The sequence below is a fragment of the Anomaloglossus baeobatrachus genome, chromosome 2 (genome assembly GCF_048569485.1).
Source record: "Anomaloglossus baeobatrachus isolate aAnoBae1 chromosome 2, aAnoBae1.hap1, whole genome shotgun sequence".
Taxonomy (NCBI): Eukaryota; Metazoa; Chordata; class Amphibia; order Anura; family Aromobatidae; genus Anomaloglossus; species Anomaloglossus baeobatrachus.
Genome location: NC_134354.1, coordinates 781,818,310 through 781,844,085, shown reverse-complemented (window position 1 = coordinate 781,844,085; position 25,776 = coordinate 781,818,310).

Sequence of the window (25,776 nt, the reverse complement as noted above, 5' to 3'; positions counted from 1 at the left end):
CCATCCTAGTATAATATACCCCATCCTGGTTCCATCCCTGATATAATGTGCCCCGTCATGGTTCCTTTCCTGTATATTGTGCCCCATCCTGGTTCTCTTCCTGGTATAATTTGCCTCATCCTGGTATAATGTGCCCCATCCTGGGTCCATCTTAGTTAGTATAATGTGTCCCATCCTGGTGTAATGTTCCCCATCCTGGGTCCATCCCTGATATAATGTGCCCCATCATGGTTCCTTTCCTGTATATTGTGCCCCATCCTAGTCCACTTCCTAGTATAATTTTCCTCATCCTGAGGTAATATGTCCCATCCAGGGGGTCCATCCCTGGTATAATGTGCTCCTTCCTGGTATAATGTGCCTCATCCTGCTATAATGTGCCTCATCCTGGTATAATGTGCCCCATCCTAGGTCCTTCCCTGGTGTAATGTCCCCAATCCTGGTATATTGTCCCCCATTCTAGTATAATATACCCCATCCTGGTTCCATCCCTGATATAATGTGCCCCGTCATGGTTCCTTTCCTGTATATTGTGCCCCATCCTGGTTCTCTTCCTGGTATAATGTGCCCCATCCTGGGTCCATCTTAGTTACTATAATGTGTCCCATCCTGGTGTAATGTTCCCCATCCTGGGTCCATCCCTGATATAATGTGCCCCATCATGGTTCCTTTCCTGTATATTGTGCCCCATCCTGGTCCACTTCCTAGTATAATTTTCCTCATCCTGAGGTAATATGTCCCATCCAGGGGGTCCATCCCTGGTATAATATGCTCCTTCCTGGTATAATGTGCCTCATCCTGCTATAATGTGCCTCATCCTGGTATAATGTGCCCCATCCTAGGTCTTTCCCTGGTGTAATGTCCCCAATCCTGGTATATTGTCCCCCATCCTAGTATAATATACCCCATCCTGGTTCCATCCTTGATATAATGTGCCCCGTCATGGTTCCTTTCCTGTATATTGTGCCCCATCCTGGTTCTCTTCCTGGTATAATGTGCCCCATCCTGGGTCCATCTTAGTTAGTATAATGTGTCCCATCCTGGTGTAATGTTCCCCATCCTGGGTCCATCCCTGATATAATGTGCCCCATCATGGTTCCTTTCCTGTATATTGTGCCCCATCCTGGTCCACTTCCTAGTATAATTTTCCTCATCCTGAGGTAATATGTCCCATCCAGGGGGTCCATCCCTGGTATAATGTGCTCCTTCCTGGTATAATGTGCCTCATCCTGCTATAATGTGCCTCATCCTGGTATAATGTGCCCCATCCTAGGTCCTTCCCTGGTGTAATGTCCCCAATCCTGGTATATTGTCCCCCATCCTAGTATAATATACCCCATCCTGGTTCCATCCTTGATATAATGTGCCCCGTCATGGTTCCTTTCCTGTATATTGTGCCCCATCCTGGTTCTCTTCCTGGTATAATTTGCCTCACCCTGGTATAATGTGCCCCATCCTGGGTCCATCCTAGTTAGTATAATGTGCCCCATCCTGGTATAATGTGCCCCATCCTGGGTCCATCCATGGTATAATGTACCCCATCATGGGTCCATCCTTAGTATAATGTGCCCCCTCCTGGTATAATGTGCCCCATCCTGGTATATTGTGCCCGCTCCTGTGCTTCTAACACAACTGACAGTCTCCCCCCTTTCTTTTCCTTCCACCCTTTAACCCATCTACTGAACATGGCAGGACTCTATGGTCACTACGATCTTTTTGTTGTGAGATTATTGCAGGAGCTTTTACAATTGTTTATTTTTCAGGCCTATTTTGCATCACGCAATACTTAGATACAAGTGACCACAGACTCACCTCCACGCTTCCCCCTCTCCTTGTCCATGTAGGTAGGTGAGAGTGCATTTTCCATATTGTACCATTTATTAGATTTAGATCTTGTCTAAAGAATCCACCTTCCAGCAGATATGAATGATTTTTATGGTATTTTATACAGTCTGCTATGTTCTTTTTCTGCTAACGTGTACAAATCTTGGAACCACATTATTGTTGTGTAACACAATATACACATGGATATGAATATGGTTTTCTATTGTATGTGTAGAGCGGCTAGGGGAGGCAGTAGTAGTCGTGTGTACTGGGGCCTCCAGGCCGCAGCACTGCCGGCGGTTACTCCCTAGCGTCCCGGTCAACACCCCACTGCAGGGAAGCTATCACCACAGTTCATTCATCCACTGAGACAATAAATCCGACAGCGATGTGCTTCTCTTAACCAGTGGAACTTTACTTGGAACCAACATATTGATATCTTCAAGTCGCATTACACAGGCGCCGCTTCTGACCCCAACAGGGGTCCCTTTAAACTCTGTTTCACACTTCAATTTACCGGACAATCGCTTTCCTGGCACCTGAGCTTCTTTGAATGCTTCTAGGCCCCTCATACTCCCATCGGACGTCATACTTCCCTGGCACATTTTTCGCGGGTGGGGAAGGACGCCGCTGTGCTGCGCTCGCTAACGCTCGGGTCTGGCGCTGCTGCGGTGGCGGCTCGGTGGCTCGAGCGGTGGGCCGGATCCGGGGACTCGAGCGGCGCTCCTCGCCCGTGAGTGAAAGGGGGTAGTTTGGTTTGGGGATTTGGTCCGTGACGCCACCCACGGGTTGTGGTCAGGTTGGGCACCACCGCTGCTGGTGACGGGGATCCCGGGAGCGATGGCAGGGAGCAGCTGGGATGTTGTTTTCCCCCTCCGTGGGTAGGGGTTGGTGGTCCCGGGGCCTGGTGAGATGACGGGGAGGCAGGGTTGGATGGGTGCAGGGTCGCCTGGACTGCGCAGCGCGGTGCCGGATGGCACGGTAGTACTCACTCAGCCACAAAGGTACGCAAAGTCTCTGGTAAACCAAACGGCTGGATGGACGGGTCCCGCAGCCGGCTGCTGTAGTCTCTCCCGGACGGTTAGTGATGGCTGCCTTTCCCTGCACCTTTGTGTATGTTCGGTCCCGATTGATTCCCACCAGTAACCCGCTCCCCAGCGTATATATGTGCCGGAGGAGCCCTTTTGCCCGCAGGCTCTGGCCCTTGGAACTCTAGCTGTGGCGGTAGCTGTATTTCCTTTTGCTGGTCGGACGGTTGCCTTCAATCGGGTCTTGGCTGTTAGGAAACCCCTGGGGTTCCTGTCACTGACGGATTTGACCTCTAATGGCGTCTCCAAGTCTGGTCGGGGTCCGCAGGCCCTGCCTGAGTGTGCTGGCTTCACTTCGCTCCCCGGTTCGGTACCGGCGGGCCACCGCCCGTCCCCGGTCCTACGGTTCCGCGTTGATCTGCCTCTCCTGCAGACGGCCACCACCGTCTGCCAACCTTGCTCTAAGTGCCCGGGCCACACACCCGGACACGGTCAGTTCGCTCCTCCACTTCCACTTCACTCCTCACCCTCTCCTAACTGTTCTCTCCTCTCCACTCAACTGACTTCCTTCTCCCGCCTTCAGGACTGTGAACTCCTCGGTGGGTGGGGCCAACCGCCTGGCTCCACTCCACGTGGTGTCGACATCAGCCCCTGGAGGGAGGCAACAAGGATTTTGTGTCTGGCTGATGTGCCTGTCTCGGTGTGGGGGTGTGTGTTGCAGTACCTGTGACGACCTGGCTAGTCCAGGGCACCACACATTCAAAAAGTCCTTTCAGTCCACTCCATCCCACCCACAGGGATTTAGCTTGCGCTATTGAAGTGGCCTCTGATGACACTCCTCCACCCGTGCTTCTGGCCAGGACCTAGTCTCCTTTAAGAGTCCACTGACCTTCTGTGATGCCCTGGCCTATCAGGTCATCTCAGGGTATTGTGCAATCTGCCCTTCTGTGCAATATCCACCTCCTCCTTGGTTACGGGTCCCTAACAAATGGTGTTGCCAAAACCAGCTAATCAAAATCCTAGGAACACTCTGCAGCACACCCACCAGACACACCAGTGGACGGCCTTAGTGGAATATGGTCTCCCACTTGGGGAGTTGGTTAAGGGGGGTCAGGAGTGTCAGGAGCAGTTCAGCTGGAGTCAGAGAGAGAGTAGTGTTGGAGGTGAAAGAGAGAGGAGGCCAGGAGTTGGGCTCCTTGGAACTACTAGGTAGCAGACGTTGGTCTGGGCCTGGTAGGAGCTGGACCCCCGGTCACAGGGGATCGTGACAAGGGGCACGGCATTGTCGTGGAGGACAGCCGGCGGCCTTGTACCATCACCGGGCTGGGACTAGGGCACGACGGGGTACGTTGACCCTAGGTCAGGGAGTAGCTTCAGGCAACCTGACAATTGATCCGACGAGAACGGAGCCTTCAAAATCCGCTCTCCACCCGCTCCAAAATCAGGGGTACTAGCGCAACGAGAGGGATAGGACTTTCCACAAACAGGGTCCAAGAAATCCCAAGTGATGTTGGGCCAGGGGGATGTCACGGGGTGGCCCGATGATGGTGGAGGTTGATTTCGTGACGCCACCTGCGGTACGCGGATAGGGAAATGGCCGTCGACGCTGTTGCTGTCCTCCGGGGCGGATGGTAGTAGCAGCTAAGATGTTTCTGCTCCCCACAGATGGAGCGGGCTCCGGGGAGGATGATGAGGGGAGTAGTAATGGCGGGCGCCGAAGCGTGGGGTGACGGTGCCGGCAAGGACAGGCGGACACAGTTTCTGTGGGTTCAAGGTTTCTTTTTACTCACAGTCCTGTGATGGGCCCCAGTCGATCCCGGATCTGTTGGAGGTTAGAACCGGTACAGTGGACGGTGGGCCTTTCCTCCTTGCGCTTGGTGTTGGATCCCCGTGGCCTGAAGCTTATTAAGGACCCCGGTTCTTGAAAAGTGTTTACTCCCATCCCGTATGCAGGTGCCGTGGGTCCATTGTGGGGCCTTCCTTGGAATATGACCCCGGACCCTATGTAGCACTGTGCTCCGGGAACTGTGGGTGCTGGAGGGACATGAAATCCCCCTGGCCTGCAGATTTTGGCAATGAAGCTCTCCCTTCAGCGACCGTATTGACTCCTGCGTCCCACCAGAGCCACTGGTAAAACCTGACTGTCTCTTCCTCTCCTGCTGGAGAACTATTAACTGTTGTGTTGCTCCTAACACCTCCTGGTGGCTGTTCCTCCCCATTTCCTGTCGCTAGTGGGTGGCAGCCCCCCATGTTTGGTGACTGCCTTAAGACCCAACCCTAGCTGGTCCTCAGTGGGGAGGCCAACCTGGTTGTGTGTATGAGTTGGTGTGTTGTGGAACCGGTACTGACCTCCTCTGGATCTAGGATTAGTACCACACCTTAAGTGAGGTGCAGTACCCTGTGGTGACTGAAGACTCAGGGGCGCCACATATATGGGCCCAAGTATTGATGGTGTCTTCTTATGTGATAGGGCAGACAGGTCCGTATAGCTGGGGGAACTACTGCTACCTCTGCCCCCCAATACTTTGTCGCCCAACAGGTAGGTGACATACTCCACCACGCCCCCTAGCGGCACACCTGTGTATATCGTAGAGATATATCGTCCATGTGTTACTATAATGTACTTCTCCGGTCGGGCTGGAGACCCCTCTGTGACCCCCACATTCTCCTCATCTTTTGATATTACCCTCCCATGGCTATTAAAGCTTAATTGTTACTCTAGGAAATATCATTAAAACTAATTGTATTTCCACCCCTCGGGACGGACCGTTACAGGCACCAACCAAAACCCCTTCCCCTAATGCTTTACACACGGCCTTTACACACACCCCTTACCCCTCCGTCACTACTGGTAAGGGGTGCCAGGCTTGTAATCGTAATTACCAAAAGCTTTGCAAAAAAAAAATAATTAGGATTTAGGAACAAATAATACTACTTCCTAAAAGTTTATGCTTTCTTAAAGGGCCGGACATCTGGAGTCATTAGCTTTAACTCAAAACGTTGCGTGTAAAAGATCTGCAACGGGTTGTAAAAGGAGCAGTAAAGGCGTTTTATGGAGGCAGCGGATAGGCCAAAGAGGCTTATTATTCCCCATGTCTTACAAAATGACATTGCGATGTAACGAGACCTGTCAAAGTCATACGTAAGGCTGAGCTGAAGGCATCTGCTCCGTGTGTTATTATCAGGACCATAGATCTTATTAGAGCTCAACCTGCATCTATGGAGGCATAGTTATATGTAGTGCCAAGGCTGCAGACACTAAGTAGCCTGCCACGTAGGAAGAAAATAATGTTTTTTCCTCGTGTAGCAATGTATGCGTGTTTTATGGCAGCTGGAATTAATGGTAGTCAAGTGACCGAGAAGTCTGCAGAAAATGATAGAGTGTTATGGATTCACCTGGTGAGATGGATTCACTAAGCCATAGGTCACAGTGAGCAGCACGGACCAGAGGATTTGATGCAGCAGAGATGCACTAGTCAGATGGCATGTGGGTACATGGAGGACCTGTATGGTGAGATTATTTCACTAAGCCATAGGTCACATTGAGCAGCATGGACCAGAGGAGTTTATGCAGCAGAGATGCCCTAATCAGATGGCATGTGGGTACAGTGAAGACCTGTATGGTGAAATCATTTCACTATGCCATAGGTCACAGTGAGCAGCACGGACCAGAGAAGTTGATGCAGCAGAGATGCACTAGTCAGATGGCATGTGGGTACATGGAGGACCTGTATGGTGAGATTATTTCACTAAGCCATAGGTCACATTGAGCAGCATGGACCAGAGGAGTTTATGCAGCAGAGATGCCCTAATCAGATGGCATGTGGGTACAGTGAAGACCTGTATGGTGAAATCATTTCACTATGCCATAGGTCACAGTGAGCAGCACGGACCAGAGAAGTTGATGCAGCAGAGATGCACTAGCCAGATGGTATGTGGGTACAGTGAGGACCTGTATGGTAAGATAATTTCACTAAGCCATAGGGCACAAGGAGCAGCACAGACAGAGGAGTTGATGCAGCAGCCAGATGCACTAATCAGATGGCATGTGGGTACAGTGAGGACCTGTATGGTGAGATGATTTCACTAAGCCATAGGTCACATGGAGCAGCACGGACAAGAGGAGTTGATGCAGCAGAGATGCACTAGCCAGATGGCATGTGGGTACAGTGAGGACCTGTATGGTGAGATGATTTCACTATGCCATAGGTCACAGTGAGCAGCACGGTCCAGAGGAGTTGATGCAGCAGCCAGATGGCACGTGGTTATAGTGAGGACCTGTAGAACTGAATATTCAAAATATCAAGTGGATCGGAGGAGCTGCAAATTGACAGATGCAGCAGAACACAGAGTCCAACGTGCAGACAGCATCTAGCTATCACAAGGAGGTTTTAACAAACATCGCTAACTGTCATGGTGGTGTCAGAGTCTGTGGAGACTGCAGATTCCAGCACTCTGTGATCAGCACAGGCAGACTCGGGTGTCGACTCACACACTTGCTGTTCACAAACAGGTTAGCATGAGTTAATCTCTGCCGGGCTGCTTGATAGGTTTGTTTGATCACACGGGGTGGGGGAGCCAGACACATTTGCTCCCAACATGTATATTCTAGCTGGACTCTTCCATTGATGCCAGCTATAGCTTCTCTATACTGGTCTGGTGAGGTGTTGTGATCCAGGCTAATTGATGGTTGTAGTTGTCACGCTAGGTATGAGGAAATACCAAATGAGCGAGGAAAGGTAAGGGAAGGGGACCTCTGTGTCTAGGGAAGGGGGAGATGGTGACCCCTGACCAAACCTACAGCTGGTTCCTGGGGTCCCTCATCATCCTAGATAGGTTCCGTAACTATGCACCTTGCCGGATACCTGTCCCTGGTATCCCTAGTGCTGGGCCCTAAATAGGGAACGGGTGGGATGAGCTCTTCTTCAACCCCACTAAACGCTAAAGGAAGACACAAGGAGGACATAAAGGTCGAAAATGCATGAATTACTTTTCCACAGATGACACAGGCAGAAGCTCAGAAAAGCTTCAGCAACGATACAACAGATGAGTGTAAGCCACCTGCTTGCAAAATGAGACCTTGGGGGGGTGAAGAGATCAATTCTGGTCAGTAGAATAGCCAGGCGTGGGAGTCTGGCATCTCCACCATCAGAAATAACCCTGAGGTTAGAGATAGCCTAGGGTCACCTACTGTAGAGTGAGGGACAGTTGAGTCAGTAGTCAGGCACCTTGGAGTAGCAGAGCTGTGTTGGTGGACAACATCCAGAAATAGGAAAGCTGAAGAGTTTGTCAGGACACGTACTATATTTCTGCAATAGTCCAGCTATAGCAGAGCGGGATTATCTTAGATTAGTGTCACGGGCGGAGGGGACGCGCTCGCCACGCTCTGGTCCGGGGCTTCTGCTGCTGCTGCTCGGTGGCTTGAGCGGTGGACCGGACCCGGGGACTCGAGCAGCGCTCCTCGCCCGTGAGTGAAAAGGGATGGTTTGTTTGGGGAGATTGTTCGTGACGCCACCCACGGGTCGTGGTGATAATGGCACCACCGCTGCTGGTAACGGGGATCCCGGGAGAGATGGTAGGGTGCAGCTGAGATGTTGTCCCCTCCGTGGGCAGGGGTTGGTGATCCCGGGGCCCGATGGTGTAACGGGGAGGCTGGATGGCTGGGGTGCAGGGCTGCAGGGACAGCGCGGCGCGGTGCCGGACGGCACTGGTGTACTCACTCAGACAATCACTGACAGAGTCTCTGGTAAACCAAAACGGCCGGATGGACGGGTCCCGCAGCCGGCTGCAGTATTGTTGTTGTGCTCTCCCCGGACGGCTGATGGTGGCTGTCTTTACCTGCACCTTTTAGAATGTTCTTGACTCCTGTGGTTGCCCACCGGTAGTCCACTCCCCGGCGTATAGGTGCCATAGGAGCCCGTTTTGCCCGCAGGCGCTGGCCCTTGGATCTCTAGCCTGTGGCGGTGGCTGTATATCCTCTCTGGATGGACGGTTGCCTTCAATCGGGACTTTAGTAGTTGAGAAACTCCTGGGGTTCCTGTCACAGTCGGATTTGACTATTGACGGCGGCTCCAAGCCTGGTCGGGGTCCGATGGCCCTGCCTGTGTGCTTAGCTTCACTCCGTTCCCCGGACCAGTACCGGCGGGCCGACGCCCGACCCCGGTCCTTACGGCTCTGCGGAGTTCCACTGGCTCCTGCAGACGGCTACCACCGTCTGCCAACCTTGCTGTTAGTGTCTGGGCTCCAACCCAGACACCCAAGTGTTCACTCTTCTCACTTTCACCTCCAGACTCTAACTGACACTTTTCCCGCCTCCAGGCCTGTGAACTCCTCGGTGGGTGGGGCCAACCACCTGGCTCCGCCCCACCTGGTGTGGACATCAGACTCTGGAGGGAGGCAACAAGGGTTTTGTGTTTGGCTGCTGTAACTGCCTAGGGTGGGGTGTGTGTATGTTGCTATGTCTGTGACTACCTGGCTAGTCCAGGGCGTCACATTAGTTACATTAGATTATGCTATCTGAATAGTAACCCAAAATGGAGGAGAGCAGAGGGAGTCAGCTGAGGCTGAAAAAAGAGGTGTGGGACGGTGCTGAAGCCCGGACAGGTGAGCGCTATAGAGTTTAGTCATTTAGCCTTATCTGTGTGTAGGTGTTACTATTGTAGACCTCCAGCAGTACATTGGAGCTGTCATTCATAATGGTGATGAGATGGCTCTGCTCATCTATCCAAGTCTACATAGCAAAGCCACAAGAATTTTCAGCTTAGTGCGATCCTAGTGGCCACCAGCGGTAAGTCATAAAACAGGTGTCCCTTCCATTTTTTTTTAATGAAAGGTAATTCACCACTACCCACCCAACCTCCTGATAAAAGTCCCCAAATATCTTATCCTTTTTTGCATCAGTTTTTGAGGCTTCTTATTACAATCCTATAAATACTTGTGCTGATTTCTCAGTATGCGCATGCGCAACAGTTCAATTATATACCTCTCTGGTCAAAAAAATACCACCCGTCCCCTCCTCCCCCCACGGGGGCATGTCCAAGAGCTCGCTGATCATTTCCACGTCTTAGAATCGTCTGTTCTTCAGATTTCGAGGGATTTCAGCCTTCTTGTTCCCCCATTTCTCGCTATCTTTGCTAGCGATGAAGCAGCGGCTCAGATTTACGACTGCTGCGCATATTTCCAGCGCGATCTCATCCACATTAACGATGTCAGTTATGAAACCGTCTCCACATTGATGAGGCCCAAAAGATGAAAACAGCTGCGTGTGAAGATTTCCTGCTGATGAACGTCCAACTCACGCTGAGCTGAACATGCCATCATTTATGTGAGGGGAGCGCAGCAGGAGGCCTGCGTACCTCCCGACACATGGAGGGGCGGTATTATTATATGCTGGACTAACGCTGTGGAAGATAAGGGGGACCCCGAAATACACCCATCAATCAGACACATCGCGGCAATCAACTGATAACTGTCTATGCTTCAGGTTTTCACTATTATAAAACCTCTGCTTGCTGCCGCAGACTCAAAATGCATTATAATGTATCCTCTCACAGCTGAGGATTTGTTACAATTGTATCCAGTCTAGATACTCCTCTGGGAGGTAAACACATCAGTCTCTCTCCTGTCCTGATATTGTAGATCAGAGGTGGGCAATATATACAGTATGAACCCCTACAAAGCCTCTTGAATACAGCATGAGCCCCCCAAATATTCCTGTATATAGTCTGAGCCTCCACATAGCATCTATATACTGTATGAGCCCCCACATAGCCTCTATATATACAATATGAGCCCCCACATAGCCCCTATATACAGAATGAGCCACTACGGTACATAGTCCCTCTATATACAGTGAGAGCCCCACATGGCATCCTATAGATAGCATGAGCCCACACATAGCCTCCAATATACAGTATGAGCCCCCACATAGCCCCTATATACAGGATGAGCCCCTATGGTACATAGTCCCTCTATATACAGTGAGAGCCCCTCCACATAGCCTCCTATAGATAGCATGAGCCCAGACATAGCCTCCAATATACAGTATGAGCCCACACAGCCTCCAATATACAGTATGAGCCCCCACATAGCCCCTATATACAGGATGAGCCCCCACATAGCCCCTATATACAGGATGAGCCACCACATAGCCCTTCTATATACAATGAGAGCCCCCACATAGCACACTATATACATTATGAGCCCCCACAGTCTCTTAAATACAGTATGAGCCCCCACATAGCTCCCTTTTGAACAGCATGAACTCCCATATAGCCTCTCTATATACAGTATGAGCCCTGACATAGCCCCTATATACAGGATGAGCAACCACATAGCCTCTCTATATACAATGTGAGCCCCCACATAGCCTTTCTATATACAGTGTGAGCCCCACATAGCCTCTCTATATACAATATGAGCCCCCACATAGCCCCTATATACAGGATGAGCTACTACGGTACATAGTCCCTCTATATACAGTGAGAGCCCCACATGGCATCCTATATATAACATGAGCCCACACATAGCCTCCAATATACAGTATGAGCCCCCACATAGCCCCTATATACAGGATGAGCCACTATGGTACATAGTCCCTCTATATACAGTGAGAGCCCCTCCACATAGCCTCCTATAGATAGCATGAACCCAGACATAGCCTCCAATATACAGTATGAGCCCACACAGCCTCCAATATACAGTATGAGCCCCCACATAGCCCCTATATACAGGATGAGCCACCACATAGCCCTTCTATATACAATGAGAGCCCCCACATAGCACACTATATACATTATGAGCCCCCACAGTCTCTTAAATACAGTATGAGCCCCCACATAGCTCCCTTTTGAACAGCATGAACTCCCATATAGCCTCTCTATATACAGTATGAGCCCTGACATAGCCCCTATATACAGGATGAGCAACCACATAGCCTCTCTATATACAATGTGAGCCCCCACATAGCCTTTCTATATACAGTGTGAGCCCCACACAGCCTCCTATTTACAGTGTGTAAGCCCCCACCTTGCCCCTATATACGGTACATTATGAGCCCCACAGTCTCTTAAATACAGCATAAGCCCCCACATAGCCTCCTATATACAGTATGAGCCCTCACACAGCCTCCTATGTACAGTATGAGCTCCCCCCCATAGCCTCCTATATACAGCAGTAGCCCCCATATAGCCTCCTATATACAATATGAAACCCCACAAGATGATGGGAAGAACAAACAAACTCTGGGGTGAGCTCGGGACCACAGCGCTGGTTCTGGCCACTTGTGCAATGAGAATATTCCTATTTATAGGCAGCAAGCAGAGAATTTGAAAATTATCCAAGGTTTTATTTAATTAGAAAACCCCGTCATAGGTCCCCTATTAGGACTCATAAGGCGATATTACAATTGCCTTGGACTGGGCTGCCGTAGAGATAGCCCCTTTTTATTACACACTGTTGGGAGTTGGGAGGATGAACACTAAAGGGGGTTTACACGCTACGATATCGTTAATGTTTGGTCGCCGGGGTCAAGTTGTTAGTGACGCACATCCGGCGTCATTATTGATATCGCAGCGTGTAATACTTACCAGCGACCTTAGGCGACCTCAAAAATGGTGAAAATCGTTCACCATGGAGAGGTCGTCCCAAAGTCAAAAATCGGTAAGGGTTGTTTACCGTTGTGGTTCATCGCTCATGCGGCAGCACACATCACTATGTGTGACACCGCATGAGCGAGGAACGTCTCCTTACCTGCCGCCGGCTCCAATGAGGAAGGAAGGAGGTGGGCGGGATGTTACGTCCTGCTCATCTCCGCCCCTCTGCTTTGATTGGCCGGCTGCTGTGTGACGTTGCGGTGATGTCGCTGTGATGCCGAACGTCCCTCCCCCTTGAAGGAGGGATTGTTCGGCAGTCACAGCGCCGCCGCCGACCAGGTAAGTATGTGTGACGCTGTGTAGCGATAATGTTCGCTACGGCAGCGATCACAAACAATCGCATGCGCGACGGGGGCGGGTACTTACACGGTCGCTATCGCTAGAAATTGCAAGCGATATCGCTACCGTGTAAAGCCCCCTAGGGGAGAATGTGGATGGTCCACGTGGTGAATATTGGAACTAGGGTTGAGCTGTCCACATTGGAGGTGGTGCTGAGATGTCCTCTAGTGCATGCTTAGTCATCTGGAAAAGTGATGGAAGACTGGAGGCTGAGGGCAACTATACCATTAAAGAAATGGTCAGCGGGCTGGAGGCCAGGTTTGGAGAGAGAGAAGCAGTGTGATGCTTTACTGACCGAGGCCGGGAAGGATGTTCCTGGGACAGACTGTGAACTAACACGGTGACCACTTGTTGGTGTGGGTCCGGGAGAGATTGCAGTAGAACAGGATCTCTGTATGGGCCACCATTGAGGAGGAGTCCACATAGGTCTATGTACATGTCATCCTGGAGGTATCCATAGAGGGTTGAGCTGCCCCTTCACCGCCCAGCCTATTTTGACCTTACTGACCTCCCCATTTTTCGCAATTCTGACCACTGTCCCTTTATGATGTTATAACTCTGAAACGCTTCAACGGATCCTGGAGATTCTGAGATTGTTTTTTCGTGACATATTGGACTTCATGAAAGTGGTTAATTTAGGACGATATTTTTTGCGTTTATTTTTGAAAATTTTGGAAATTTGAAAGTTTATGCCCATAAATCTGAGAGATATGTCACAGAAAATAGTTACTAAATAGCATTTCCCACATGTCTACTTTACACCAGCGCAATTTTCGAAGCAATTTTTTTTTTTCGTTAGGAAGTTAGAAGGGGTCAAAGTTCATCAGCAATTTCTCATTTTTCCAACAAAATTTACTATAAAAAATTTTTTAGGGACCACATCACATTTGGAGTGACTTTGAGAGGCCGAGGTGACAGAAAATACACAAAAGTGACCCCATTCTAAAAACTGCACCCCTCACACTGCTCAAAACCACATCCAAGAAGTTTATTAACTCTTTAGGTGCTTCACAGGAATCAAAGCAATGTGGAAGGGAAAAAAATGAAAATTTTACTTTTTTACACAAAACTGTTACTTTAGCCATAAATTTTAGCATTTTCACAAGGGTATCAGGAAAAATTACACCATAAAATGTATTGTGCAATTTCTCCTGAGTACACAGATACTTTATATGGGGTAGAAATCAAATGTTTGGCCGCACAGCAGGGCTTGGAAGGCAAGGAGCGCCATTTGAATCTTCAAACGCAAAATTGTCTGGAATCGTTAGCGGATGCCATGTTGCGTTTGGAGACCCCCTGAGGTACCTAAATAATGTAGCTCCCCCAAAAGTGACCCCATTTTGGAAACTAGACCCCTCAAGGAGTTCATCTAGATGTTTAGTGAGCACTTTGAACCCCTGGAGGCTTCACAGAAGTTTATGTAGAGCCGTGCAAATAAAAAAAAAATTACCACAAAATTGTTACTTCAACCAGGTAGTTTTTTTTCACAAGGGTATCAGGAAAAATTGCACCATAAAATTTATTGTGCAATTTCTCCTGAGTACACAGATACCTTATATGTGGTGGAAATCAAATCTATGGGCGCACAGCGGGGGTAAGGAGCGCCATTTGAAGGTAACAGCAGAAGGTAAGGAGCGCCATTTGACTTTTTGAATGGAAGATTAGCTCCAAAAGTCAAATGGCGCTCGATGACCGGACGAATTTTCAGGGGTGCAATCACTGGGGCGCAGGGGCATAATCACCAGGGCGCAATCACCGGGGCGCAAGGGCATAATCACCTGGGCACAATCGCAGGGGGGCACAATCGCAAGGGCGCAGGGGGGGAGCAATCACAGAGGCACAGGGGAGCGCAATTGCAAAGGTGCTATCGCAGGGGCACAGGGGAGCGCAATTGCAGGGGGGGATAATTGCAGGGGTGCAGGGGAGCGCAATCGCAGGGGGCACCAATCGCAGGGGGGGCACTATTGCATAGGCGTAGGAGGGGCACAATCGCAGGGGCGCACAATCTCAGGGGGTACACAATCGCAAGGGTGCAGGGGGCGCACAATCGCAGGGGTGCAGGGGGCGCACATTCGCAGGGGTGCAGGGGGGGCACAATCGCAGGGGTGCAGGGGGCGCACAATCGCAGGGGCGCACAATCGCAGGGGTGCAGGGGGTGCACAATCGCAGGGGTGCAGGGGGTGCACAATCGCAGGGGTGCAGGGGGTGCACAATCGCAGGGGCGCACAATCGCAGGGGTGCAGGGGGTGCACAATCGCAGGGGTGCAGGGGGTGCACAAACGCAGGGGTGCACAATCGCAGGGGCGCACAATCGCAGGGGTGGGAGATCACCCCTCCCTGCTGCCAAGTTATCACCCCCCTGCCAAGTGATCAACAGGGCGTGGGATTGATCACTGGTAGCAGCAGTCAGTCACTCACACTAGCCGGGTGTCAGAAGCAGGGCACCGGCGGTGAATGATCACAGGGAGCGGAGGTCGGGAAAGGCAGCGGAGGTCGGTGTGGGTTGGGGGGGTAGAATCGGACGGCGGGGGGAGCAGAGGTCGGGGTGGGGTCAAACAAGGGGGCGAACGGAAGACAACAGAAGGGAGTGCGGAACAGCACAGAGGGGAGTGGAAGACCGCACAGAAGGGAGGGGAAGACAAAACAGAAGGGAGGGGAAGACAGCACATAGGTGAGAGAAACTTACCGGATGGCGATCGGTGGCGACAGATCGCGGTGGCAGCGGCAGCAGGGGACCTCGATCTTCAGCATCACCGTACACGGTCACGATGAGGCTGAAGGGGGAGGGCACCCACCGGTTATGCCTGTCCTCCACATCTGATTGGAGGCATAGCGTCACATGGACGCTAGCTCCAATCAGATTGGGGGGGCATTACACCGAGGTCTCCCTGCTCCAAACAATGGTTGATGATATTGCATCATCAGCCATGGCTGGATTGTAGTATTTTACCAAGTTTCATTGGTGAAATATTTTAATTGTTCTGATTGAAAGTGAAAGTGGAAATGACAATTTCAACAGCCAATCAGAGTGATCATAGCCACGGGGGGAGCAAAGCCACCCCCCTGAGCTCAACTACAGGTCCTCACGTAGCTGCTGCGCTGGTGACATTTTAGTGAACCCGGTCACCAGCGCTGCAGGAACGGAAACCCGCCATGACGCATACGGTGTGTCAAAGGTCAGGAAGGCACAAACTTTCATGACGCATATGGTGCGTCACGGGTTGGGAAGGGGTTAAACCCCAAGTGTGTCAGTTATAGAAGCCACCTCAATAGAGCCTAGTGAGGAGCTGTAGTTGAGTTTTAGATACCTGGAGGTCTGAGGTGTAATTTGGGTAATGTGGTTGTGAGGTATTTTGAGTAGTCAATGACAGGGTTGGAGTGACGATTACTCTAGGACCATGGTTTAGGAAGAAACATCCACCTAATGTGCATTGTGACGTGTATATTCAATGGAGGCCTAAGTGAAGTACCACCGTCCTGATGTCTGGCTCCTGTGGAGCTATCAGGGACCTCAGGGGTGAATGCATTGCACCGCCCTGTGTGTTTTAAAACAGTTTAAAAGGTGTTTTTGTGTCGCCCAGGGATAGGGGGTTCTCAGATCTGGGCCAAGGGGTCACTTCTGTAGGTATTACGGTGGCGTGACCCGGTCTGTGATCCCAGGCTCCACAACAGAAGGGGATTAGGTAAGGGAGATTGTCTGTGACGCCACCCGTGGGTTGCGGTGATGAGATGGTGGCACCGTCGCTGCCTCTGGGGACCATGCCCGGGACTGATGGTGTGGGGCAGCCAGGTGGAAACCCCTCCACGGGTAGGGGAGGTGTAGTCCCGGGGCCCAATTGGGAGTTGTGGTGGTGGCAGGGATTGCAGGGAGCAGGAAACTCACAGTTCGGTTGTCTTGGTGTTGGATGAGGCTGTATTGATGTGTAGGGTCAAGAATACACAGAGTCTTTTGTAAACGAACTTGCCGGTGACTGGGAGCCTTTTGGAGGGGTGTGCTGGTCCCACACACGGTGCAATGAGCAGGAGCCCTCTTTTGTTGCACTGCACCTTGTAGTCTGCATAGCTCCTCTGGTTGGAACGGGTGAAGTCCACTTCCCTGCACTATTCCGGGTTCCCGATGCCGGCGGGCCACTACCCTGCCCCGGTCCACTTTGGGTCCCCTCCTAGTGCCTGACTTGTTCCCGCAGTCCAGGGGCTCCAACCCCTGACCGCTCTGCAATTTTCTCTGCAGCCCAGGAGACACACTCCTGACTGCTCTGCTGCTCTCCTCCGACTGACTGAACTCCTCCCCTGCTGCTCTTTTCAGCTCCTAACTGGGGGGAGGGGCGGCTGCTCATATGCACCATGTGGGGGGGGGGGTATAATCCCAAGAAGGAAGCGATTCCTGTACCCTTGGTGGGGGGTACAGTCATCTGTGACTACCTGGTTTTGCCAGGGCGTAACATTTTCATCTGGGGCCAGTAACTTAGCTACTGGGTGGTGCGGGGGTCACAATCATATGGGCCTGTCCGGGGCTACTGATACTGTACACTGTATGGGCAAGCGCAGCGCCGAGAGAGTTAGGGGCACTTTGCACACTACGACATCGCTAGCCAATGCTTGCGATGCCGAGTGCGATAGTCCCCGCCCCCATCGCAGGTGCGATATCTTGTGATTGCTGGCGTAGCAAACATTATCGCTACGCCAGCTTCACTTGCACTCACCTGCCCTGCGACGTCGCTCTGGCCGGCGATCCGCCTCCTTATTAAGGGGGCGGGTTGTGTGGCGTCATAGCGACGTCACGCGGCAGGCGGCCAATAGCAGCGGAGGGGCGTAGATGAGCGGGACGTAAACATCCCGCCCACCTCCTTCCTTCCGCATTGCCGGTGGACGCAGGTAGGAGATGTTCCTCGCTCCTGCGGCTTCATACACAGCGATGTATGCTGCCGCAGGAACGAGGAACAACATCGTAACAGCGGTCATTTCCAAATTATGGAAATGTCGGACCCTACAAAGATGATACCATTACGACGCTTTTGCGCTCGTTAATCGTATCAAAAAGGCTTTAGACACTATGATATCGCCTGTGACGCCGGATGTGCGCCACTTTCAATTTGACCCCACCGACATCGCACCTGCGATATCGTAGTGTGCAAAGTACCCCTTAAACTCTGCAGTAAAGCAGGGAGACAGGATCTCCCTACACTTCCACTCTCCGTTCTATAAAGCACAGGTCAGTTTAGGCCCGGAGTCTACAGAATAGCAGGGCGACTCACTGACGAGGTGAGGACGTGGAATGGTGTGATGATGTCATCATGCTGGCACACTGCGTGCTCCGATGCAATGACATCACCGCTTTCATCCTGTCTGCCAGCGGACTCAGGATCCATGAGTATAATTTTTATTTTTTTGTTCATGCAGGGATACTGGGGGCCATGATACAGTGTGGGGGGAATACTGGGGGCCATATTACAGTGCAGGGTAAATATTGGAGGCCATATTACAGTTTGGGGGGAATATTGGGGGCCGTGGTATAGTGTGGGGGGATACTGAGGGACATGATACAGTGTGGGGGAAATACTGTGGGTAATGATACAGTGTGGGAAATAGTAAGACCATATTACAGCATGGGGGATACTGGGGCCATATGATAGTGTGAGGGATAATGGAGACCATATTACAGTGTGTTTCAATGCTGGGGGCCATATTCCAGCATGGAGGATACTAAGGGCCATATTCCAGTGTGGTGGATACTGAGGGCCATATTACAATGTGTTTGATTACTGGGGGCCATATTCCAGTGTGGTTGGATACTGGGGGCCATATTCCAGCGTGGAGGATACTAAGGGCCATATTCCAGTGTGGAGGATACTGGGGGCCATTTTACAGTGTGGAGGATACTGGGGGTCATATTCCAGCGTGGAGGATACTAAGGGCCATATTACAGTGTGGAGGATACTGGGGGTCATATTCCAGCGTGGAGGATACTAAGGGCCATATTACAGTGTGGAGGATACTGGGGGCCATATTACAGTGTGGTTGGATACTGGGGGCCATATTACAGTGTGGAGGATACTGAGGGTCATATTCCAGAGTGGAGGATACTAAGGGCCATATTCCAGTGTGGAGGATACTGGGGGCCATATTCCAGTGTGGAGGATACTGGGGGCCATATTACAGTGTGGTTGGATACTGGGGGCCATATTACAGTGTGGTTGGATACTGGGGGCCATATTACAGTGTGGAGGATACTGGGGGTCATATTACAGTGTGGAGGATACTGGGGGTCATATTACAGTGTGGAGGATACTGGGGGTCATATTACAGTGTGGTTGGCCATATGACAGTATTGGGGGGGAAATACTGAGGGCCATCATAGAGTGTGAGTAGGGCTACTGAGGGCCATCATATAGTGGGGGGAACTATTGGGGGCCATCTTACAGTGGGGGACTACCGACAGCCATCTTGCAGTGGGAGTGGGTTACTATGAGGCCCATCATGCTATATATTTCTCTATGTGGGAGCTGTGAGGGGCATCCTGATGTGTAGAGGGGAACTATACATAGAGACATTAATGGTAAGTTGGCACTTACAGTAAGCATTATTATTATAGGGGCATTCAGTGTATTGTGATTGTGAAATGGGCACACTGAGGGCGTTATTACTTTCTCAGGGTAAACTGTGGGCACTGTTCTTTTCTAGGGCACTTGCACAGGGAATTCATATTGTTTATTAATGAGGCAGTTTTACCATTCAGATGGCACAAAGGAGGCATTTTACCATGCAACGGGCACAATGGTGGAATTATTATGTGGGGTACTAAGAGGATTAGTAATAGGGACACACACAGCAGCGGCGGCTCAGTATTGGGGTAACAGTCAGATGAGGAGGCTGGGAATAGATGGGGACGGGGCTGTGAGAAGTCAGATGTGTCTTTGTTATAATCTCTGCAGACGAGTGGTGACAGGGGAAGTTGTCATGTCGGTCTGGGCCAGATGGAAAAGATGAAAAAAGTGATTGACTCCTTCAGAAAGAACGTCATCTGAAAGTCACCATCTATAATTGCACTGTAGTCTATTACATGATGTGCAGTACTGATATCTAACGCTATATGGTCACCGTATGGTGGTAATATCGGTGCCCACCATAGCACGGAGAGATGCTATCACTAGTGTCATGATTCATGCACAGCTCTGCTGTGCTGTTTCCGAGACAGTGCCTCCAGGAAGGGCCTGTTTGTTCTGGCCTCGTTCCGGGGGTCCATATCTTGGTGCTGCTGCCCCTGGGACGCCGCCAGTGATATTTTTGTCTTGGCTACACGCTGTTCTCCTGTGAAAAAGTACTCTGTTTGCTACCCGGTATGGTCCGTTCGGATCTCTGACCCTTCTGCCCGACCTGACCTCCATCCCTCGTCCTGCCTGACTTCCATCCCTCTCGTCCTGCCTGACCTCCATCCCTCTCGTCCTGCCTGACCTCCATCCCTCTCGTCCTGCCTGACTTCCATCCCTCTCGTCCTGCCTGACCTCCATCCCTCTCGTCCTGCCTGACTTCCATCCCTCTCGTCCTGCCTGACCTCCATCCCTCTCGTCCTGCCTGACCTCCATCCCTCTCGTCCTGCCTGACTTCCATCCCTCTCGTCCTGCCTGACCTCCATCCCTCTCGTCCTGCCTGACTTCCATCCCTCTCGTCCTGCCTGACCTCCATCCCTCTCGTCCTGCCTGACTTCCATCCCTCTCGTCCTGCTTGACCTCTGTCCCTCCTGCCTGTTTCAGACCTCTGTCCCTCCTGCCTGTTTCTATCCTCCGTATGTCCTGCCCTTCCGTCCCTCCGTACCTCCGTGTTCTCCGTATTCTGGTCCTGCTCTGTGTCCTCCACCCGCTCCCCTGTGTTCACATGTTCTTCCGGTATCTGACCTCGGCTCTGTTGGTTGACTTCGACTTGTTTCCTCCCTGGTACAGTCGTGACATCCTGGCTTGGACCCTTTCTGTTTGACTATCCCTATGCTGTGTTTTCGACCTCTAGTGGGCTTCTGAATTATTGCACTCAGGAGTAGTTTCTTTCCTGAATCCCAGCTCCACCTAGTGGTAGTCTGAGAGCTAGCCAGGCTGAGCCTACACCAAAAGACCGAGAGCATTACTTGGTGTTCTCCTCATGACTGCTGCCCTGAATTTGCATCACTTTGATCAAGGGACATGTGCATAGGCCGACTCCCATCCTGTGATAGCCATGACCCAAGCCAATATCAATGTCCATGCTTTTTTTCAGGACCATTTCCAAAGTTGTTGAGCAAGCAAGCTATCCTGTCGATAGGGCATGGGTTTTGATAGTGACTTCCGCCCCCCTTCATGTCCATCCTCCTGTTATTTATGCTAATTCTATTATAGAATTGTTTTACTAAGTCACTAAAAGGACCTATGATGATGTCATACCCATGTGAAAAGAAGGGGCGGGGCCTCAGCCAAAATAGCTGATACCCACCCCTTCTGGTCACATGGGTATGACATCATCATAGATCCTTTTAGTCACTTAGTAAAACAATTCTATAATAGAATTAGCATATATAAGTGACTAAAAGGATCTATGATGATGTCATACCCATGTGACCAGAAGGGATGGGCATCAGCTATGTTGCCTGAGGCCCCGCCCCTTCTTGTCATATGGGTATGACATCATCATAGATCCTTTTAGTCACTTAGTAAAACAATTCTATAATAGAAGTAGCATATATAAGTGACTAAAAGGATCTATGATGATGTCATACCCATGTGACCAGAAGGGGTGGGCATCAGCTATGTTGGCTGAGGCCCCGCCCCTTCTTGTCACATGGGTATGACATCATCATAGGTCCTTTTAGTTACTTAGTAAAACAATTCTATAATAGAATTAGCATATATAAGTGACTAAAAGGATCTATGATGATGTCATACCCATGTGACCAGAAGGGATGGGCATCAGCTATGTTGCCTGAGGCCCCACCCCTTCTTGTCATGTGGGTATGACATCATCATAGATCCTTTTAGTCACTTAGTAAAACAATTCTATAATAGAATTAGCATAAATAACAGGAGGATGGACATGCAAAACCCACAACAGCTATTAGCTGGTCGTCAGCTGCTGTCAATCAAAATCTGCTCATTTTACAAACTCTACTTGCTTGTGTTTCAAATCCTATACATCTGAGCTGACCACTACAGGTATGTATAGAATCAGCCTGATAGTGCCAGTATAGCACTGGATTTAGGTTATATAGGAAAATCCTGGTTATTACTGCGCTTTAAGATTAAGACTTCATTAAAGTTTCCATTCCTGTGCAGAAGAAAAGTAAAGCTGAACTGTTTAAAATGACTTTGGTCTGTAACGGCCTTCTTTTTAAGAGAACCTCATGTTACCTGCTCCTTCTGTAAGGATCTACACGGGATCATTTCTCTTGGAGGAGCAGCAATAGGAACATAGAGGCGCCATCTCGAAGCATCGTGTTCTTTTTGGAAGATCTCAGAAGAACATTGACCTGTTCGGTAGCCAGGCTTATGTTAGGCCAGACCTATGGTCAGTTGTAGTTTTCTTGGAGATCTGGAGAGACGTGATGACTGTGCGGAGCACGCAGGGAATATTCTCTCTTGGAATTCCGTCTGTTCTCGCAGCTGCGGAATCTCCTCCAGAACTTCTCCTGTTTTGACTCGTTTCTCTCAAAACAAAACTTCTCGCTATTCCCTCTGAAACCTTCCCATAAAGAGTCATCATAACAAGACTTAGCGACTACTGCAAAAGTCAAGGTAGAGGACACCAAGATCCCCGGCGAGGATTGTCCTGTCTACTCCAAGTCGTCAGATGAAGCAGAGTCTTAATTTCTTTCTAAATGAGTGTCAAGAGCCGGATGTAATGAGGAAATTCTGATGAGAGTCAGGACGGGGTTAGAAAAACCTTGTATGATGATTCCATCACATAATCAGATCTTGGCTGCTTTATGAGGTCCCAGAGGCTCCAGCTTAACGGCAATGTCTGGCGGGGTCTGAACCTGCTCCATTATCAGCTGCTTCTCCATCAAACTTTGCACTGCAGCTCGTCTTGTTCAGATTGGCTCCTTTGTCCAAGCACGAGCCCACCATTACATACGGCCTCTACCTTCTTATTAGCAGACATTTGGTATGCAGCTTTTGTTGCTACTTTGGCAATTTTTTTATACTTTTTATTGGTGCATAACCAGGAAGGTGTGCTTATCTTCTCACTGGCAGTGGTGATGGTGGCCACCAGGGGCAGAGCTATAGCGGGTGCAGAGGAAGCAGTGGCATCAGGGGTAAAGTCCGGGTACATTGAGTCCCAGGAGCTTAACGGTCCAACCCAGGCTCCTATACTCCGGGCCCGGCTATCCTGGAATCTGATAACTCATTGGCTATGCACCATGTGGAGGAAAGTATGGGGTAATGATTGTATTTCGATTTCTCATTTAGTACTGTTGCTCTCTGGTGTATAACGTCCAGCCTCATTGCCCCCAGTATATTTCATCTGGCCCCTCGCCCTCCATGTATAATACCTGACCCCCGCCGTGCTATCTGCCTTTACTAACATGTGACAGAGCGGTCGGTGGAGCAGAGCTCCCTGATACCAGCGCGTCCTGTGACAAGTCCGTTCATGACATTTCTTACCATCACCTGAGAGTGGTATTATTGACAAGTTAAAGAAACCGCAGCAACTAAGCCGCAAAGTGGAGACCCCGTAATGTTACAGAGCGGGGGGTCAAGTGCAAAGGAGCAGAGGGAAGAAACGTCTCCAGCGCTCTGCTGACCCCATAACTGCAGAATCCAGACATCCTCTGGTAATATAAGCACAAAAACTGCACTCGCCGGGGGCTTCATGGCCGAGCAGCTGCAGCCGTACATCACCAAGCACAATGCCGAGCCGTACATCACCAAGCACAATGCCGAGCTGTACATCACCAAGCACAATGCTGAGCCGTACATCACCAAGCACAATGCTGAGCCGTACATCACCAAGCACAATGCCGAGCTGTACATCACCAAGCACAATGCTGAGCCGTACATCACCAAGCACAATGCTGAGCCATACATCACCAAGCACAATGCTGAGCCGTACATCAGCAAGCACAATGCCGAGCCATACATCACCAAGCACAATGTTGAGCTGTACATCACCAAGCACAATGCTGAGCCGTACATCACCAAGCACAATGCTGAGCCGTACATCAAGCACAATGCTGAGCCGTACATCACCAAGCACAAATGCCGATCCGTACATCACCAAGCACAATGCTGAGCCGTACATCAAGCACAATGCTGAGCCGTACATCACCAAGCACAATGCCGAGCCGTACATCACCAAGCACAATGCCGAGCCGTACATCAAGCACAATGCCGAGCCGTACATCACCAAGCACAATGCCGAGCCGTACATCACCAAGCACAATGTCAAGCCATACATCACCAAGCACAATGCCGAGCCGTACATCAAGCACAATGCCAAGCCGTACATCACCAAACACAATGCCGAGCCGTACATCAAGCACAATGCCAAGCCGTACATCACCAAACACAATGCCGAGCCGTACATCACCAAGCACAATGCCGAGCCGTACATCACCAAGCACAATGCTGAGCCGTACATCACCAAGCACAATGCTGAGCCGTACATCAGCAAGCACAATGCCGAGCCGTACATCACCAAGCACAATGCCGAGCCGTACATCACCAAGCACAATGCCTAGCCATACATCACCAAGCACAATGTCGAGCCGTACATCACCAAGCACAATGCTGAGCCGTATATCACCAAGCACAATGCTGAGCCATACATCACCAAGCACAATGCTGAGCCATACATCACCAAGCACAATGCTGAGCCATACATCACCAAGCACAATGCTGAGCCGTACATCAGCAAGCACAATGCCGAGCCGTATATCACCATGCACAATGCCAAGCCATACATCACCAAGCACAATGCTGAGCCGTACATCACCAAGCACAATGCCGAGCCGTACATCACCAAGCACAATGCCGAGCCGTACATCACCAAGCACAATGCTGAGCCGTACATCAAGCACAATGCTGAGCCGTACATCAGCAAGCACAATGCCGAGCCGTACATCACCAAGCACAATGCCGAGCCGTACATCACCAAGCACAATGCCGAGCCATACATCACCAAGCACAATGTCGAGCCGTACATCACCAAGCACAATGCCGAGCCGTACATCACCAAGCACAATGCCGAGCCATACATCGCCAAGCACAATGCCGAGCCGTACATCACCAAGCACAATGCCGAGCCGTACATCACCAAGCACAATGCTGAGCCGTACATCAGCAAGCACAATGCCGAGCCGTACATCACCAAGCACAATGCCGAGCCGTACATCACCAAGCACAATGCCGAGCCATACATCACCAAGCACAATGTCGAGCCGTACATCACCAAGCACAATGCCGAGCCGTACATCACCAAGCACAATGCCGAGCCGTACATCACCAAGCACAATGCTGAGCCGTACATCACCAAGCACAATGCCGAGCCGTACATCGCCAAGCACAATGCTGAGCCGTACATCACCAAGCACAATGCTGAGCCGTACATCACCAAGCACAATGCCGAGCCGTACATCACCAAGCACAATGCCGAGCCGTACATCACCAAGCACAATGCTGAGCCGTACATCACCAAGCACAATGCTGAGCCGTACATCACCAAGCACAATGCCGAGCCGTACATCACCAAGCACAATGCCGAGCCGTACATCACCAAGCACAATGACGAGCCATACATCACCAAGCACAATGCCGAGCCATACATCACCAAGCACAATGCCGAGCCGTACATCACCAAGCACAATGCCGAGCTGTACATCACCAAGCACAATGCCGAGCTGTACATCACCAAGCACAATGCTGAGCCGTACATCACCAAGCACAATGCTGAGCCGTACATCACCAAGCACAATGCCG